The sequence below is a fragment of the Protopterus annectens genome, chromosome 4.part0 (genome assembly GCF_019279795.1).
Source record: "Protopterus annectens isolate FY-2018-M chromosome 4.part0, PAN1.0, whole genome shotgun sequence".
Taxonomy (NCBI): domain Eukaryota; kingdom Metazoa; phylum Chordata; order Ceratodontiformes; family Protopteridae; genus Protopterus; species Protopterus annectens.
Window position 1 is genome coordinate 92,817,698 of NC_056733.1, and position 18,112 is coordinate 92,835,809.

Here is an 18,112-nt window from a genome sequence, read left to right on the forward strand (position 1 = left end):
AATCCAGCTAATAAGGGTGTAGAAGTAGAATAGGCTTTTAACTAAAGGGAAAAACGATTGTTTTCAGAATCAATTTTAGTTGCCCCTAATTTTGATAGACACTTTGTTGTATACATAGATACATTTTAGTTTGGGTTAAAAGCTGTCATCTCAGAAAGTATATAGTGATAGTTTGTTACCTAAGTAGGACATTTAGTAGAGATGAAGTAGGGTATTTCGTCATATAGCAGGAACAACAACAACGTGGGCACTAATGTCCCTATAATATTACTTACTGAAATGCAGCTACATCATGGTAACTGGTCATGCACACTTGCAATGGTTATACAAACAAAAGACATCAGCAATAAATTTTGTAGATGGACTTCACCCCTGCAGCCTTTTAAGTTTACTGTTTAACATAAACTGGGCAACATAAACACAAGTGTGAATGAGCAATCTCAGATACACAACCCATCCCCATTAGGATGGGATTAAGAGTTCTATGCTGGAAAGAGGATTAATGTGGTATGGTATGTAAGCACTTTACACAAGTGAAACAGTCACTAACTGTTACAGTAACAAACGCTTGTTTCAACCATGCTGTTTATATACTAGGCAATACGATAATGAATTCTTGTGATAGCTAGTGAACTACAAAGCATCTGCTGAGGGTCAGTTACAAGGAAGGCCTGTAGCCTAAACAGGGAGAGATGCTGGTCTCTGTTGAAGAGAAATTTGCAAGACAGTCTTGGGGATATCATACCTAGAAGTTGTGAACTTCCCTGTGGAATACTAGAATCCATGAATTTACATGTGGAGTACCCAGAATTTACCTGTGGATTTACCAGGAGTCTTAAGAAGTTGTGGCTGTAACTGGAAGTTATAGGCAGTGAGCTACAAGGACTGCTGGGTTCTGAGAAATCTTAAAAAACAAAGTGAACTGTAAGTGACTTGAACAGCTTACTTGTTTTTTTTTCTGGGAGTACCTTTCATTGTAAAAAAAAAAAAATCTTCAGTCTGTTAAATACACTACGATATACATATGCACTCACACAAGTGGGAATGTGTTAAGCATATATTACTAGACATTCAAGTTGTTATCAGCATAATTCCATCAACATCCCTAGGTAGGGTTGCCATCTTTGGAACAGACAAAAACCTGACAAAACAACTTCCTTTTGCTCCACCCATTTCAATAAGTAAATATGCAGCACTTCTGTTTCATAATTAATAATCATGCTAGCAACAGTTTTGAAGGAACAGCAAATAAAATGCTAAATACATCAAGTGAGTAAATGTATAAATATGTTTCACATGTTAAAAGATATTTTGTAATATTGTTTTGGAAACTAGTATGGTTGTTTAAACCATTATACTAGTTAAGCATGGGGTTCTAAAAATCATATTGAGCAAATGAAGACTGGAAGAAGAACAAATAATATTTGTACTCTCTTTCCTTCCTGAAATGTGTATTTTACAGTCTCCTAAATCCAAGTATTGATCATATCTGCAGTATTATTTATACTGAAGGCAAAACAGCATTTGCAGTTTTACCATAGAAAACATGAAATGTAACTACAAAACACAGCCATTGTTTGACTTTTATTAAAAAAACTCATACTTTTTTGTGTATGTTTATATGATGCACTGTGAAGAGGGTTATTTTGATTAGTCTGCCTGATAACAGTCACATTTCACATTATCCAGGATGTCATTTAAAACAAACAAAAGATTCTTCAAACAAAATAATTTAAATGCAAGTAGAAAATCCAAGTGAAACAGTAAACATTTTGGGAAATATACTTTGCAATGTGTTAACTCTTAGAATGACTCAAAATACCTGGCAAGTACTCACCAAAACAGGATTTCCAGATAGTGACCCCAATTACCCAACAGTCAGGAAACAACTATTGACAGGTGGCAGCCCTACCACTGACTGGGAAGTAGTACCTGTTCATGGTTGGGAGGGTGGCCTAATGGTTAAGGTGTTTGCCTTACAAACACAAGGTGCAGGGTTTGAATCTCACAGAGGATAATTGGCTAGGCTTAAAATAGCTCACAAGAGCAGTTAGCCTAGTATTAATCTATGAACCTATAATCTATAATGCACAACTTAACATGTTTTGCTGCACTTATGAAATGCCTATATCTTGACATAGTCCTTGTAGAGGACTACTTATATTAATTGCAAGAAGAGCTCCAATAATGATAGAAAAGGATAAAAAAGATAATAATGGTAGACCTGTAGTACTAAGGAGCTACTGGCAAGGGAGGAGGATTACACTGGCATGTATTTATACTCCACCTAAAACTGCTATAAAGGAGCTTATGAAAATTGTGGGAGAAACAATCAGTTTTCAGCAGGGAATATTACTTATAGGTGGGGATTCTAATTTGATTTGCAGCAGGGAAGATGTGTCGGGGGGGCTAGAAGGGAAAATATAACAAATGAGGGTAGATTTTTGAAGAAATTTATGAAAATATTTGGCATGAAATATGTGAATTTAGTACTAGGAGTTCAGAGTGAATTTACATATTATTCCCCATAAAACATGATACAAAAACTGGGCTAGGCTAAACAGAGCTTACATTTCATAGGAACATGTGCATTTAATTGAAAGTTTTGATATGCATCCAGTAACTATTTCAGATCATGTGCCAATAAGATAAAAATAAAACACAGGATAATGAAATCAAAATGCGACACTGGCTCTTTCCCACCTATCTGTTGAAAAGAGAGGAATTTAAGGAATGGGTAATGGAAATTATTTGGGAGTTATTAGAGAAGACAGAACTTTCTTCTGAAAGTATAGCTAGGGAGTGGGATGTATATATAAAGTGAAGTTTAAAAAAAGGGTGGAAATAAAAGAAAGAGAGATATGGTTAAGAAGCAAAAATAATTATTTAGAGGGAATGATCAATGTTAAAGTTTTGCAGAATAGGGGTAATCTCACAGAACAAGAAGAGGAGCAGTTGCAGAATGCTAAGTGGAAAATAAAGGATTGCTTTGATAATATGCATGAGTTTAGAAAGTTTGAAGCAACTGTTTTTGATAATAATGCCAGAGCACAAAACCCTTTAGTGCAATGACTCAGGCAACAGAATTAGAAAGGCCTGTCATCAAGCTTAGTGAGCCTATAATAAGGAAGATAAGAGATTCTGTAGAGGTGCTAGTAATATTTCAGACATTTTATGAAAGTCTGTATAAAGCAGAGAGATATGGTGATCAAGAAAATGTACACATGGAAATGTTTATAGAAGAATTAAATATGCCAAGGTTAGAGGTAGATGAGGCTGAATTATTAATAGTTAGGATAGGAGAAGATGAGATAAAATGGTGATGCATAACCAATCTACAGGAACTTCCCCATAAATAGATGGTATTCCTGTGGACATTTGGAAGTTAGGAGGGGAAAAAACTGATAAAGATCTGGAAGGTTTTGTTTAACGGTATTTTAAGAGGAGGAGAACCACCAACATTCTGGAAAAAAGCAGTGATGGCTGTAATTCCTAAAGAGGGTAAAGACCAATCAGCTCCAGCTTCATACAGACCCATTTCAATCCTATACCATAATTATATAGTGTTTATGTCGATAATGACTAAAAGAATGGCAAAGGTGATGCCAAAATTGATAGACATAGATCAACTGATTTTGTGAAGGGGAGGCAAACATTTGGCAACATTAACAGAACTTTGACAATCAAGAGGGAAGCTGAATGTAAGAAAATACCACTGTTGTTGGTGGGTCTTGATGCAGAAAAAGCATTTGACAGAGTAAGCTGGAAGTTCTTGAGGAGGGCAATGGAAGCATTTTCATTCCCTGATAAAATTATAAAGTTGATTAGAAGGATACATGAGAAATTGGAGATGAAAATTAAAGTGGGTGGGTTCCTGTTTGATAATTTCTCTGTTTGAGCAGAGGAACCAGGCAGGGTTGTCCTCTTTCCCCTTTATTATTTGCACTATATTTAGAACTACTGGCAAAAAAAGAGACTCAGAAATTCAAGGATATAATTGGTATGGTAGTCAAGAAAAGCTGGCTGTATTTGCACATGATATTATTTTTTACCAGACAAAACCAGAAAAGCACATTTCAGCATTGTGGAACACTTTGTGGCAGTTTGGAATCTTTTCTGGGTAAAAAAATAATGAAGCTAAAAGAAAGGCAATAGCTGTAAATTATGTAAGCACACACAAATTGGTTTGGCAATATCCGTATTTATGGAGACATGATAAAATGAAGTAGTACTTAGGAATATGGATTTAAAAGGATTCTGGTGTGGCAGCTAATGACGTGGGAAGAGACTAAAAAGATAATACAAAAATTGAGAAATTGGAAGCTGTGTTATATGGATATATATATAGCAAGATATAAGCAGCTAAAATGTTTTTAGTCTCTTTAGTTTTACACACATGTCAGGTATATTTTTATCAATAAGAGGAGAAGTTGTAGATGGCAATTAATAAAGAACTGAAAGATTTTTTTTTTCCTAGGAGGGGAAGATGGCAAGAGTCAAGTGGGATAAGCTGATTGTTCCAACTGAACAAGGCGGTTTGGGATTACCCAATTTGAAAGGGTATTTCAGAGCTACACAGTTAAGACTTCTATACAGAGCACAAGCAGAAACCTATAATTTAAAGTGGAAAGGGATGATGAGAAAACAGGAAGGAAGCTCAAGAAACAAGGAAAGACTGGGATTTTGAATGCAGATCCTTAAGGAGAATAACAATAACCATGCAGAATATTATATTCATAAAGTAGCAGAAATTTGTCCAAGATATAAGCCAATATGGGAATGGAGAAAGGATATTCTGCCAATATGGATGACTGCAATTAGGAATACAGACAATAGGCAAGAGGGGTCTGGAATCTATTGGATAAAACTGGTAAAAAAAACAAGGTATTGGGAGCAAATAATTAGAAAAAAAATGTATAAGCAGTAAAAACAAAACAAAAAAAAAACAATGTCCATACACATGAAAAGTAAATCTTTTAATAATATAAGAGCTTTCATCCTAAATTTCCAGGACTTCTTCAGATAGATGACACAAGTTAAAACAGCCCTTTAAATATAATACAAAAATGTCATGTGATTAACTGATTGCACATATTTACAGGATAGCTTTAGGTTAATACTTGCATTATATACAATAAAAACCTACTTTACTTGTATAAAATCCAAAATATAACAACATCAAAATAAATATAAATATAAAAACTTATTGTAAATATCCATGGATTTTAATGCCAACAATCCATTCAGTGATGTTGTATTATTAATCCCTGGGGGATGTGGCATTTAATTTTATCTGCCATTAAAACTCTTTAGTTTCAATCATCACCCCTAATAACCACCACATGTAGGTACTGGCATCTTTTCTAATACAGAAAACATTTTTTTAATTCCTACAGTGCATGGAATGCTTAAAAAGTGCATTTCTTAAGTCTTTTTTCTTCATTGTATAGTAATGTTCATAGATCCTAATTCTAAGTTGTCTGTCAGTTTTGCCCACATAAAAATTATCACAGTATGCACACATAGCAATATATACTATTTCAGTAGGGTGTTAAAGAAATCTATGGACAACAAATCTAAAGACAGTTGTATCTTGACTTTTACTGTTGACTATCATGGCATCATTAATGTTATTAGAGAGAAGTGGGCCATAATTACTGAAAGCTCATATTTAATGGACATCCTTAGTGAAGCCACTTCTTTTCTGTATAGTAAAGCCAGAAACATTGGCAGTTGGGTTGAAGGTAGGCCCAGAACACAGGATACATGCACCAATAAGTGTGGAGTCAACTGTGTCTTTTGTAAGTACATACAGGATGGAAACATGCTTTTTCTGCCCTTATTTAAAGAAACTTATTAAAACTAACACAGGAGGTGACTGTAACTCAATGCAGGTGGTTTACATGGTGAGCTGCAATGAATGTGAAGCATTTTATATGGGAAAAATTCTCAACAGACTTAAAAGAAGGATTTCTAGCCATCTTTCTGAAGTTAGAGCTAAGTGCAAGAATAACACACTGGCTCAGCACTTGTAGCTTCACAAAAGACACACTGGCTTTAAATTTCAAATTATTGACCATGTGGACCTTTTGGAACTGGATGGAGACATCCCTAATCTTTTAGAAAAATGTGAACTACTGTAGTAGTTAAAACTGAACTCTTTTAGAAAACCGGGGCTGAATTATTAATGATGACATTACTGGCAAATATTATTAAAAACAAATACCAAACTGTAAATATTTTACAATGAAATTAACTGACATTGGTGCTTTTTCTGATATATATATATATTTATATATACATACATACATATATATATATATATATATATATATATATATATATATATATATATATATTTAGCATTTATTTATGTTTTAGCATGGTTTATCTGTTAAACATTCTCAAATTTATAACTGTTTTTTAACATTCTTAACATTCTTTGCTAACTTATTAGGAAGATTTAATGTTACTTTATAAGTTAGATAATTGTATTCTTAATAATTTTAGGCTACTTTATTAGCTTCATACAATTCAGGAGTTAGTTTGCTAAGTGCCTTATACAGGTTACCTTATTTTCTGACTGGGATTAAGTGGTTTGATGGTTCTATTTTCTAGTTTGATTAACCTTGGTTATAACACTTAAAATGTATGTAACATATTATATACACAAGTCACATTATTTTTCCATCAGCCCTTCTGGTTTTACAGGTTTAGTTTCCAAGCAGGGCAACTAGTTGCATTATTTCACTTCCAAACAGGGTGATTAATTGCATCATTTTACTTTACAACCATTCGAGTGGGCCTGTTAATACTAGGTGCATTCACGCAGGACTAGCTTCATGACAGTTTTTTAATTAATTAATTTACTAAATATAACTTTGTTCTGCACATACTTGTAAGTGTAAAAAGCACATGATTCAGCTGGTTTAAGTCCATATGGTGCATTTCTGATGGTTCCACATATAAAGGTACATTTGTTTTCAAATGGGACACTTCTCTTGAGTGCACTCTTATACATGCAAATTGTTTCCTAGTTAGATGCCATGCTTTAACAGATCCCAATGGCATTAGTGCTTTATTTTTAACATTTATCACTGTATTTCCACCTTAGCAATTATAGCTTTGGTTTTCAACCTACTTAGGTTTTCACTTTTAGATTTATACATGTGTTCATTCATTTTATAATTTGTTATTGACACAAACCCAATGAAATATTTATATGACATAAAAGCGATCTTTGTTGAAAGTGGTTTAGTTTCTTCTTTCAGCTTTTCCCAGTTAGGGGTTACCACAGCGGATCACCTGTCCGCTCATGATTGGCAGTGGAGTTTTACAGTGTCGAGTTGCCAGCCCGGCGCCCATCCTTCCATACAAGGCACACACATGCATGCACTCACACCTAGGCCCAATTTAGACTGTCCAATCCACCTACAGCATGTGTTTGGGATGTGGGAGGAAACTGGAGCACCCGGAGGAAACCCATGCAACCACAAGGAGGACATGCAGACTCCACACAGAAGGCACCAGAGCCGAGGATCGAACCAGAGAACCTCTTGCTGTGAGGCGGCAGCGCTAACTGCTGCACCACCATGGCCACCCTGAAAGTGGTTTAGTTTATATTAATATTTATTCTGATGGATGTCTAGTGGCAGATCTTTTTGTTAGCTAGGTAATCATTTTTTTAGTTAGTTAGAGTCTTAATTAATTAATATAATTTGGATTATTTGGTCAGCCTATATAAAGTGTTAATAAGCCGGTCTTATATTGTAATTTGTCTCTAGCATTTTACTTTCAGTTTTAGATAGCACAGTCTCTGATTTCACTATGGTATTAAGGGAGAAGGGGGCTTGATTAAAGAAATAATTGTAATGCTTTATTGCTTTTAACAGAAGTGCCCTCTGTAACCACTCCCTTGCTCCAAACAACCTGTTATATATAAGGAATGTTTTTGATGCTTTTCATTATACTCAACTAGGATCACTTGTTTGTGTATTTCAATAAAAGGATATTCCATTTTTAACTCAGCTGTCAACTACCTTCCATTTCTAACTCAACTGTGGACTAAATACTGTTTTCTATTTTATTATTTTGTAGCACATATTTTGCAGTTTGATTTTTATTAAGTGAAGTAGGTGCTTAACATAATCCAGGAAGTGAACATCACACCCTCCGCACTGCAAAGTTTTTTCCTGTTTTTTTTTTTTTTTTAATTACATTTACAATTATGTATACTCCTAGGATAAGTCATAATGGTGATGTTCACACTATCATAAATGCATCTACATTGTGCACAATTACCACATTTAGACATTCCATATGATTTGTTAAAATTACACGGCCTTGCCACAATATTTTTAATATTCATATTTATTTTATATGCAGACTTCAGAATGGAAAGACTGGTGGTATAGCTACCTAACAGATCTTTAATCAGATTCCAGTTTTTGACAATTAGCTGTTTAATCTGCGCACTTTGGTTACAGTATGCCGTTATCGATGCCTTATCAAAACCTTCTTCTACCCTTCTAACAACTGGTTATATACCTATAGTGTCTTTCAAAATAGGTTTATATCTAGTATTTCTATCCTGAGTAATATTGTTGACTAATTCAACAGGATAGCATCTTTCAATATATATAACATATAACCTTTAACATTGACTTAAAAAAATAAAATCTTCGGAGACCATTCTGGATAGCCTAACAAACTGACCCTTGAACAAGTTCTTCTTCTAACAGAAGGGGTGGTGACTAGTGAAATGCAAATAACAATTAGAAAAGGTAGATTTATGGAAAATGGTAGTTTCAAAAGTTTGTTTATGCGTATCCTTATAAATAAATAGTAATATCCAAATAAACTATCTTCTCATTATTTATAGTAAAAGTAAATTGCAAAATGGAACTTGTATTATTTATATATGTAATGAAATCAGTCAAACTATCAACTGTTCCTTTCCAAAAAAATAAGAATGTCATCCAGAAATCTCAAATATAAAAGAGTGCTATTCCAGTAGTCAGAGTGAATGAACACTGTTTTTCCCAGAATGATAAAACTATGCTTGCAAAAACAAATTCTAGGAGAAATAATTAGCTTTCAGCAAGGAATATTACTTATAGGTGGGGACGGAATTTGATTTGCAACAGTGAAGATGTGTCTTGCAGGCCCAGTAGGGAAAATATAACAAAGGAGGGTAGATTTTTAAAGAAATGTATGAAAATATTTGGCATGGAAGATGTGAATTCAGTAGTAGGGGTTCAGAGTGAATTTACATATTATTCCCCCGAGGTATAAAAACTGGGCTAGGCTAGACAGAATTTACATTTTACAGGAACTTGTGCATTTAATTGAAGGTCTTGATACACACCCAATAACTATTTCAGATCATGCACCAATAATAACTAAAATAAAAACACAGGGTAATTAAATAAAAATGAGACATTGGCAATTTCCCACCTATCTGTTGAAAAGTGAGGAATTTAAGGAATGGGTAGTGGAAATTATTCAATAGCTGTTAGAGAAAATAGAAATTTCTTCTGAAAATATAGCTAGGTAGTGGGATAAAATTAAAGTGGAGTTTAAAAATAGGGTGGAAGAAAGTTGATATGATTAAGAAGTAACAAGAATTATTTAGAGGGACTGACAGATTTTAAAGTCTTACAAAATAGGTGGAATCTCACAGAACAAGAGGAGCAACTGCAGAATGCTAAACAGAAGATAAGGGATTACCTCAATGACATACATGAGTTTAGAAAGTCTGCTGTTCAGCAACTGTTGTTTGATAACTCTAGTGCACAAAAATGTTTAGCACAATGACTCAGGCAACAGAAAGTAGAAAGGGCTGTCACCAAGCTTAGGGAGACTATAACAAGGAAGATAACAAGGGATGCTGTAGAAGTATTAGAAATATTTTGGAAATTCAATTAAAGTCTGTATAAAACAGAGAAATATGGAAATCAGAAAAAGTACAAATAAAAATGTTTATGGAAGAATTAAATATGCCAAGGTAAAAGGTAGAGGATGTCCAATTACTAACTATTAGGATAGAAGGAGATGAGAAAAAATGGTGATGTATAACCAATCTGCATGAAAGTTCCCAGGAATGGATGGTATTCCTGTGGAAGTTTGGAAGCTAGGGGGGGACTGATAAAAATCTGGAAGGTTTTGTTTAACAGTATTTAAGAGGAGGAGAAGTACCAACATCCTGGAAAAAAGCTGTGGTAGATGTAATACATAAAAAGGGTAAATAGCCATTGGATCCAGCTTCATACAGGCCCATTTCAATACTGAACCATGATTATAAAGTATTTATGTCTATAATGGCTAAAAGAATGACAAAAGTGATACCAATATTCATAGCTATGGATCAATGTGGTTTTAGAGAGGGGAGGCAATCATTTGACAACATTAACAGAACACTGATGATCCAAATGTAAGAAAATGCCAAGGTTGTTGGTGGGTCTTGATGCAGAGAAAGCATTTGACAGAGTAAGCTGGGATTTTATGAGCATACCAATATAAGCATTTGCATTCCTTGATAAAATTATAAGGCTGATTAGGAGCATATTTGAGGGATCAGAGGTGAAAATAAAAGTGGGTGGGATCCTCTCTGATAATCTCTGCTTGTGCAGAGGAACAAGCAGGGGTGTCCTCTCTCCCCTTTGTTATCTGCATTATATTTAGAACCATTGGCAAAGAAAATAAGGGACTCAGAAATTCAAGGATATAATTGGCATGGTAGTCAAGAAAAGCTGCCTCTGTTTGCAGATGACATTATTTTATACCTGACAAAACCAGAAGGTGACATAACAGTGCTGTGGAACATATTGAGGCAGTTTCAGATCTTTTTGGGATATGAAATTAATGAAGCTAAAACAAAGCCAATAGCAGTAAATTATGTACCTACATATGAATTGGTTTAGCAATATCCATACTTATGGGGATATGATAAAATAAATATTTAGTTGTATGGGTTAAAAATTATTCCAGTGTGGCAGCTAAGGATATGTGGGAAGAGACTAAATAAAAGATAATACAAAAACTGAGAAAATGGAAGCTCTGTTATATGGATATTGATAAGTAAGATACAAGCAGCTAAAATGTTTTTAGTCCCTTTAGTCTTATACACAGTTTAGGCAGATTTTTATCAACCAGAAAAGAAATTGTGGATAGCAATTAATAAAGAGCTGAAGGATTTTATCTGGGAGGGGGTAGATGGCAAGAGTCAACTGGGATAAGCTTATTCTTCCAATAGACCAGGGTGGACTGGGATTATCCGATTTGAAGTGGTATTTCAGAACAACACAGTTAAGGCTCCTATACATAGCACAAGCAGAAAACTATAATTTGAAGTGGAAAGAGATGATGATGAAATGGGGGGAGAGGTGCTCAAGAAACAAAGAGAGACTGGGATTTTGGATGCAGACCTTTAAGGAGCATAACAATAATCATACAGAATATTATATTCATAAAGTAGCAGACATATTCTAATAACTAAACCAGCATGAGAATGGAGAAAGGAGATTGTGCTGATATAGATGACTGCAGTTAGGGATAATGACAATAGGCAAGAGGAGGCTGAAAGTATTGGAGAAAACTGGCAAAGGATCCAAGGTACTGGGAGCAAATAACTTGAGAGGGGAAGGTAATAGAATGGGAAGACACCAAGAACTTACTTGGACTGCAGGTTAGAGATTACCTTCCATATCAAAGACTGATATCAGATTATAGGCAAAGAAAAAGAAACGGGGTCATACATGAAAAACCAGCACTGGTAAAATTTTTAGTAGAATCTAGAGCAAAAATTGCCATTAAGAAAGGAATAATTAGTACAGCATATAAAATATTGCATGATAACTATAAGAATCAATCAGAAGATTTTAAAAAGGATTGGGAAGAGAGATTAGATAAGCAATTCACAAAGAAACAGTGGGGAAGGGAATATATGTATGTCTCCCAAATATGCAACAAAGTCTAGATGATTTAGGATCTTTGCTTGGAAGTGTTTACAAAGGTATTTTATACCCCAAGTAGACGCCAAAGAATTTTTCCTCAGGTAGACAGCAAATGTTGGAGATGTGATAGGGAAGAAACAGTTAACTGGAAACATATTTTCTGGGAGTGTAATGAGTTAGCAAACTTAAAAGATTCCATGCAGACTGCTCTGTCAGGGATTCCCGGTGAGCAAAGTGATGTAACCAAGTAATTTTTTTTTTTTTAGTTTTGATACAGAATCAGAATTGCCTAGACATAACAAGGCCCTGCTGAGTCTTATTATGGTGGCTACCAAAAAGCAATTGCTAGAAAATGGAAATCAAAGTCTAAACCAACTTTACTAGAAGTAGAGAAGATAATAACAGAGATAAAACAAATGGAACTGGGATCTTTAGAAAAGGGTAGGAGTAAATTACATAGGAAAAAATAAGAATTGTAGGAACAATACATGCAAAGGAGGAACCAGGTTTAAAAGAAGGCAAGATTTGAATAAGCTATGTAATATTTGACAGACAATGATTGGATAGATTATAAGTGATGTATAATGTTTGCAACTACAGTTATGTCAATATGGCTTGTGATGTATAATGTTTGCAACTAAAATTATGTCAGTATGGTTTGTTTTCATTTATATAAATGTATGATTATTAAATTATCATGTATGATATAGGCAAAGATATTTCTTTCTTTAAAAAAGGGGGTTCTTGTGAAAAGTCGTTGAGTCACTCTTTATCATTTCCATAGAGAATCATAAATGTTTTGTCTCAAAATTAGAAGCTCTCATGTATATGGATTTCTGATTCACATTTATATATATATATATATATATATATATATATATGTATATATATATATATATATATATATATATATATATATATATATATATATATGCCAATTTGCCAGTTGCCCTGTGAATGAAATGCCAGTTGCCCTGTGAATGAAATACCTTCTGCATTTCCATAGAAACTAAAGTATGTTCCACACTTAGTCCTAAATTGATCCAACACTCAGCATAAATTACATGGTACTCCTTCCATTACATGCAATCCACTTATGCAAGTGTAACCATGTTCTGTGTCAGGGCTCTAGGCTGAAATGTAAGCTTGTCTATGGACTCCACTGGTGTAGTCAGGAGAAGGCCTTGTTGAGATAAGGATGTAATAGACCTTGTCCTACCTTCAGCTAGTGTTTTACAATCACTCCATATATTTCCTTAAAATGTACTCCAAGAGTTTGAACTGTCTCAGTGCAGGGCACTCCAAGAACATATAACTAGATTCCTCACTGGCTCACCTCATCTCCACAGATTTTCCTTGCCTGTTAGATAATGCACATTAACATATGGTGTGTGAAATGCCTACAAATTACTTTACAGAAAAAAAACCTCCAACAACTACTTGTTAACATGTTAAAATCTACTTCCCAGATTCCTTCCTACTTATGTTCAGACTATTAACATGCACTTCCATCCAAACTTATATACCTCTTTGATTATTTACCAGATCCAAAATCTGTGCCTCTACTGGATGGGGATCTAGCTTGTAACACCCTCCATTTTGCCTAACATATTACAAAACTCGATCAATTATAAAAGGGCTTCCTAAAGTAGATCCAAAGACTTGCTTCACTTCCACTTTACTAAAGAAGCTCCATTGGTTAATATAGTACATTGTAGCCCAACAGCTGAAGGAACCCCATTATTGCCATGTCCTCCTTAAGCCCTTCCAAAGTCTCCACCATACCTTTCACCTATAGGTTAGAATTCTCTTTTCATCAATGACAGAGATAATATTTTCTACTGTAGTCCATGATCTAGCTGTTATTCAACCAAATCCAATAGAGTGTACTCCAGCAAAGCTGTAAGCTAATATATTACTGCTGTCTTGTAATACATCTTTAAATCCAGTAGTTTCCAGTCTCCTTCCAGTCTTACTTTCACCAACAGTTCTCACAATATCAGAGTACTTCCTCCAGACCACAGAGAGGTCCACAGTATGTTACTAAGGTCCACTGAATTGTTCCCAAGCAAAGGGAGCAGTAGTGCCGAGTAGAAACGCAGCAGGCATGCATAAAGCTATATCCACATCCCCAAAAGTTAATTACTGATCTGTATCATCTAGTTACTCATAATTTTAGCTCCTGAAGCCATGAGCAAGAATTATACTTGAAAAGCACTGCCACATCTTGACTTTCCTGAATCCCCAAATACCTTACTGTGCTTCCTGACAGTCTTGTTGTTTTCATAGTCTGTAACTCTACCAACAAGGCAGATTGGCAGATTTTTTCATACTATTTGATACATTATAGGTAATGGTAAGCCATGTTTTCAACCCTTTGCTTTAATGCATTGTTAAAGGTTACATATTCAAAACTGTTTTGTAGTGAAGCAGTCGACCAATCATAATATTTTAACAGTCTAAATAAATTCTAATAATCAACTAAATCATAATTAAATATTTTAGATCTCTTATTATTAGTTTTGATTATATTTAAATCAAATACAATAGAAGCATGGTCAGAAGATCCTAATGGTAAGGAGACACAAGTATTACCAACAAAAGTTGGAATGTCCATTGCAATAATATCCAGTATGTTACCCCTCTTGTGGGTTGCAAATTAAGTTGACTCAGTCCATGAAATGGTGATTGGATGTTCAAAAATACCTTAGTGTAACAGTCATTAGCTGTTATGGGAACCTAATCAATATTGGGATAATTAAAATCACCCAACAATATTACATTTTTCTCTAGTTAGTACCACATTAGTTCATCCAAGAATTCCCAGTGATTTTTTGAATCCATACCGGGAGAGCTATAATGTAACACCAGTGAGATACTTATAACCCTGAATCTTAGTAGAACTGCTACACATTCTATTTCACTGTTAACTTGAACGAGACAGGAATAAATAATGTTATGTATCCATAAGGCTACACCACCATCCCTTGAGCCATTTCTTAAACATTCAAATTTGGTAAATTTTGGAATAACCAAATTTGCTGAATTTCAGGTTTCAGTTATTGCAATCATTTTACATTTCTTGATAGTAGCAACACTTTTTATTTCATCACCTTTAGTACCTAAACTCTGAGCATTTGCAAGATAGCAACTTAAAGGTCTATTAAATTTACTAGATTTTGTTTCAGTCCTGCTGGTAAAAGGTCATTTCCTAAAACTCTACATGTTTAAAAATCATACTTGAGACTATTGAAGACCTGCATTCATTCAAGTGTACCATGTGCCACTAAAAACATTTGGTAGCCACCAACCAGTTCCTCCTAGTATTTAACTAGTTGACTATTATAAACAAGACATAGTTGCCTCAACCAGTCATTATATAAATGAGGTTTGGTAAATAAGTAGCCATTCCAAGATTTATAAGGAATAATTTCACTTTTAACATTAAGTATTCTAGGTGTTATTTACAAAGTCAGTCAGTTTCAAACTAGGTAAAGAGAACACAGTTACTCTATTCCCATCAAGTTTATATAAGGGAACTACAGTAGATCACAAAAAAGAGTCACCAATTATGAGTACCTCACTGATGTAATTTTTGTCAACAAGATTAACTACTATGTTTACTTCCAAACCCACACACAGTGTGATCATGTAAGGTACTCTCAAGATCCTTACAACTTCTTCATACTAGAGCCCTCCTCTTAAATTTCTTATTATTTTCAATAACAGCAAGATGTCCTTACATTCACTGCTGCACTATTCTTAACGGATGTAATTCCCTGCCATGGAAGCTTGAATGTCCGGCCAGTCTACCAAAGACTACTTGTTGCTTTTAAAAGGTACGTCAAATGTCACCCAAACACTTCTTGCATAGCATAGGGCATAAAGGTGATGTTCAGGCTTACCATAATCAGAAGTTCTTTGCTACCATTCTGAATGTATCTTTTAACCATTGATCTGTTATCCTGCTTCCGTTTTCTTCCAGTTGAATGCATTTTCATTCTCCAGTGACTACCTACACCTGTTTGCAGACTTCTATTGCAGTTGCAGAAAGATGCCCCATTGGGAATTTTGTTTTTTCTTACTTTTTTGTGCTCCTTGGAGTTAATGTCATCCAGAAATGGCAAATACCAGTGTGGGAGACAGATTCCCCATAAAGACTGCCACGCTAAGTGTCTTTTTTGTCTAGGAGTTTCTCATGACCATATGTCTTGTTGTATTTGTCAGGCATTCATTCCAAAAACCCTTGACAATAGACTTTCTTCCCTTTCCTTGTATCTTGGTAACCAGTGTCTTAAGCTTCTCACCAAAGATGCAATGGAAGGAATCTCCTGGCCTGAGGGTCAGCCGTTATGGAAGAAGAAGGTGAAAAAGGTACGACCAGAATCTTCCACTGACCAGCCTCTGCCAGGTGTTTCTCCCGAGGTTGTTACAAACCTGGGGACTCACCCGGCTGTGTTCTCAGATTTCTCTGCCGTGACCATGTTAGAGGCTGGCAAGGGTCTGGCTGGCACTATGTTGAAAGAGGCTTTGCAGGCATCTGTCTCAGACCTTCAGGGGGAACAATGGCTGATTTTTTTCTGAAGGGCCTAGGGGAGTTCCTCAGTTTTTGGTTGGGGAAGAAGTTCCTACTATGGTTCTCGACTGCTTTCCTGGGGCTGAACCTTCTCAGCTTTTGGGAGGGGACATTTCCTTAAAAAAGAAACAAAAAATTAAACATGTTTCTTCTGCTCCTGGAGATCTGCAAAGTGAGTGGCAGGCCTTCACTCAGGGGCTATTTACTTCCTTAATGTTCTTAATGCCTTCTCAAGGGGTTTTGGTTCCTGCTCCTCATTGGTCCTCCACTCCCCTTAAAAGGCCTACGGAACAGGATTCTTCTAAGGATGAGTAAGATTCGGATAATGAATCCCTGACTTATTCTACTCAAATTCACTCTTCTTTAGACTATGAGTCAGAGAAGGAGGAATCTATCAGTCAAGGTGTTCCTTTTGAGAAAATTTTTTTCAGGGACACACTCTGTAGGATGATGGATTTTTTTAAGTGGGATTGTGCTCAGGTCTCTGATATCCACATGAGGTAATATGAGTTGCTGCAGTTGGCATATCCTAAACCTGCAGCTATTCCTCCTGTTTTGGCTGCCTTTGCTGGATGCTTTTTCCAAGGCCTCTCATGCACCTGATTCTCTGTCCCCTACTCCCAAGAAGTCTGACAAGTTTTATAGGGTGCCTGCAGATTGTTCTTTCCTATATAAATGTCCCATTGCTGACCCCTCTATTGTGTCTGTAGCCTCAGATAAGGCATCTCAGTTGTTTCCTCTGCCCAATTTATTGCCTTCTGACAGGGACAGCAGAACTATGGAAAGGTTGGGTAAGAAGATTTACACTTCTGCTACCCTAGCTTTTAGGATTATTAATTATCAGACACATATGTCTAGGTATGTGGTGGCTCTTCTTTCTCAAGCCAGTCAACTTATTTCTGATTTTCCAGACTCCGGGGGTAAAACTTCTGTTATTTCCTTGCTAGGGACTTCCTCTCAAGTCATTTGTCATTCTATTAAATGTAGTTGTGACACAGCAGATGCCTCTTTTTGGTTGTCTCTGAATCCAGGGATCTCTTTTCATCCCCCTCTTTCATCTCAGGAATTGTTCACAGATGCTTCAGACATGGGATGATGGGCATTTGTCTCCCTAAAAGTACAGGGGATGTGCTCACCTTGTCAGCAGAAGGATCACATCAGTGTCAAAGAGATGAGAACTCTTCTGTTGGCTCTTTAGTCCTTTCATCCTCTTTTCTCTCCAGGACCTCTCAAGGTGTTAACAGACAATACCACAGTGATGTGGTATATCAACAAACAGGGAGGAACGACTTCTTATATTCTTCTGGTATGGGATCTTGCTGTCAAGTATCAAGTGATTCTTCAGGCAGTTTATATCCCTTCTGGTCAGAACATTGTGGCAGATCTTCTTCTGGTATGGGATCTTGCTGTCAAGTATCAAGTGATTCTTCAGGCAGTTTATATCCCTTCTGGTCAGAACATTGTTGCAGACACTCTGAGCAGGTTCTTAACTGAGTCCCATGAATGGATGCTTCACAGGGATGTGTTTCTGGACATTATCAATCAGTGAGGTACTCCTCAAGTGGATCTTTTTGCCTCCTCT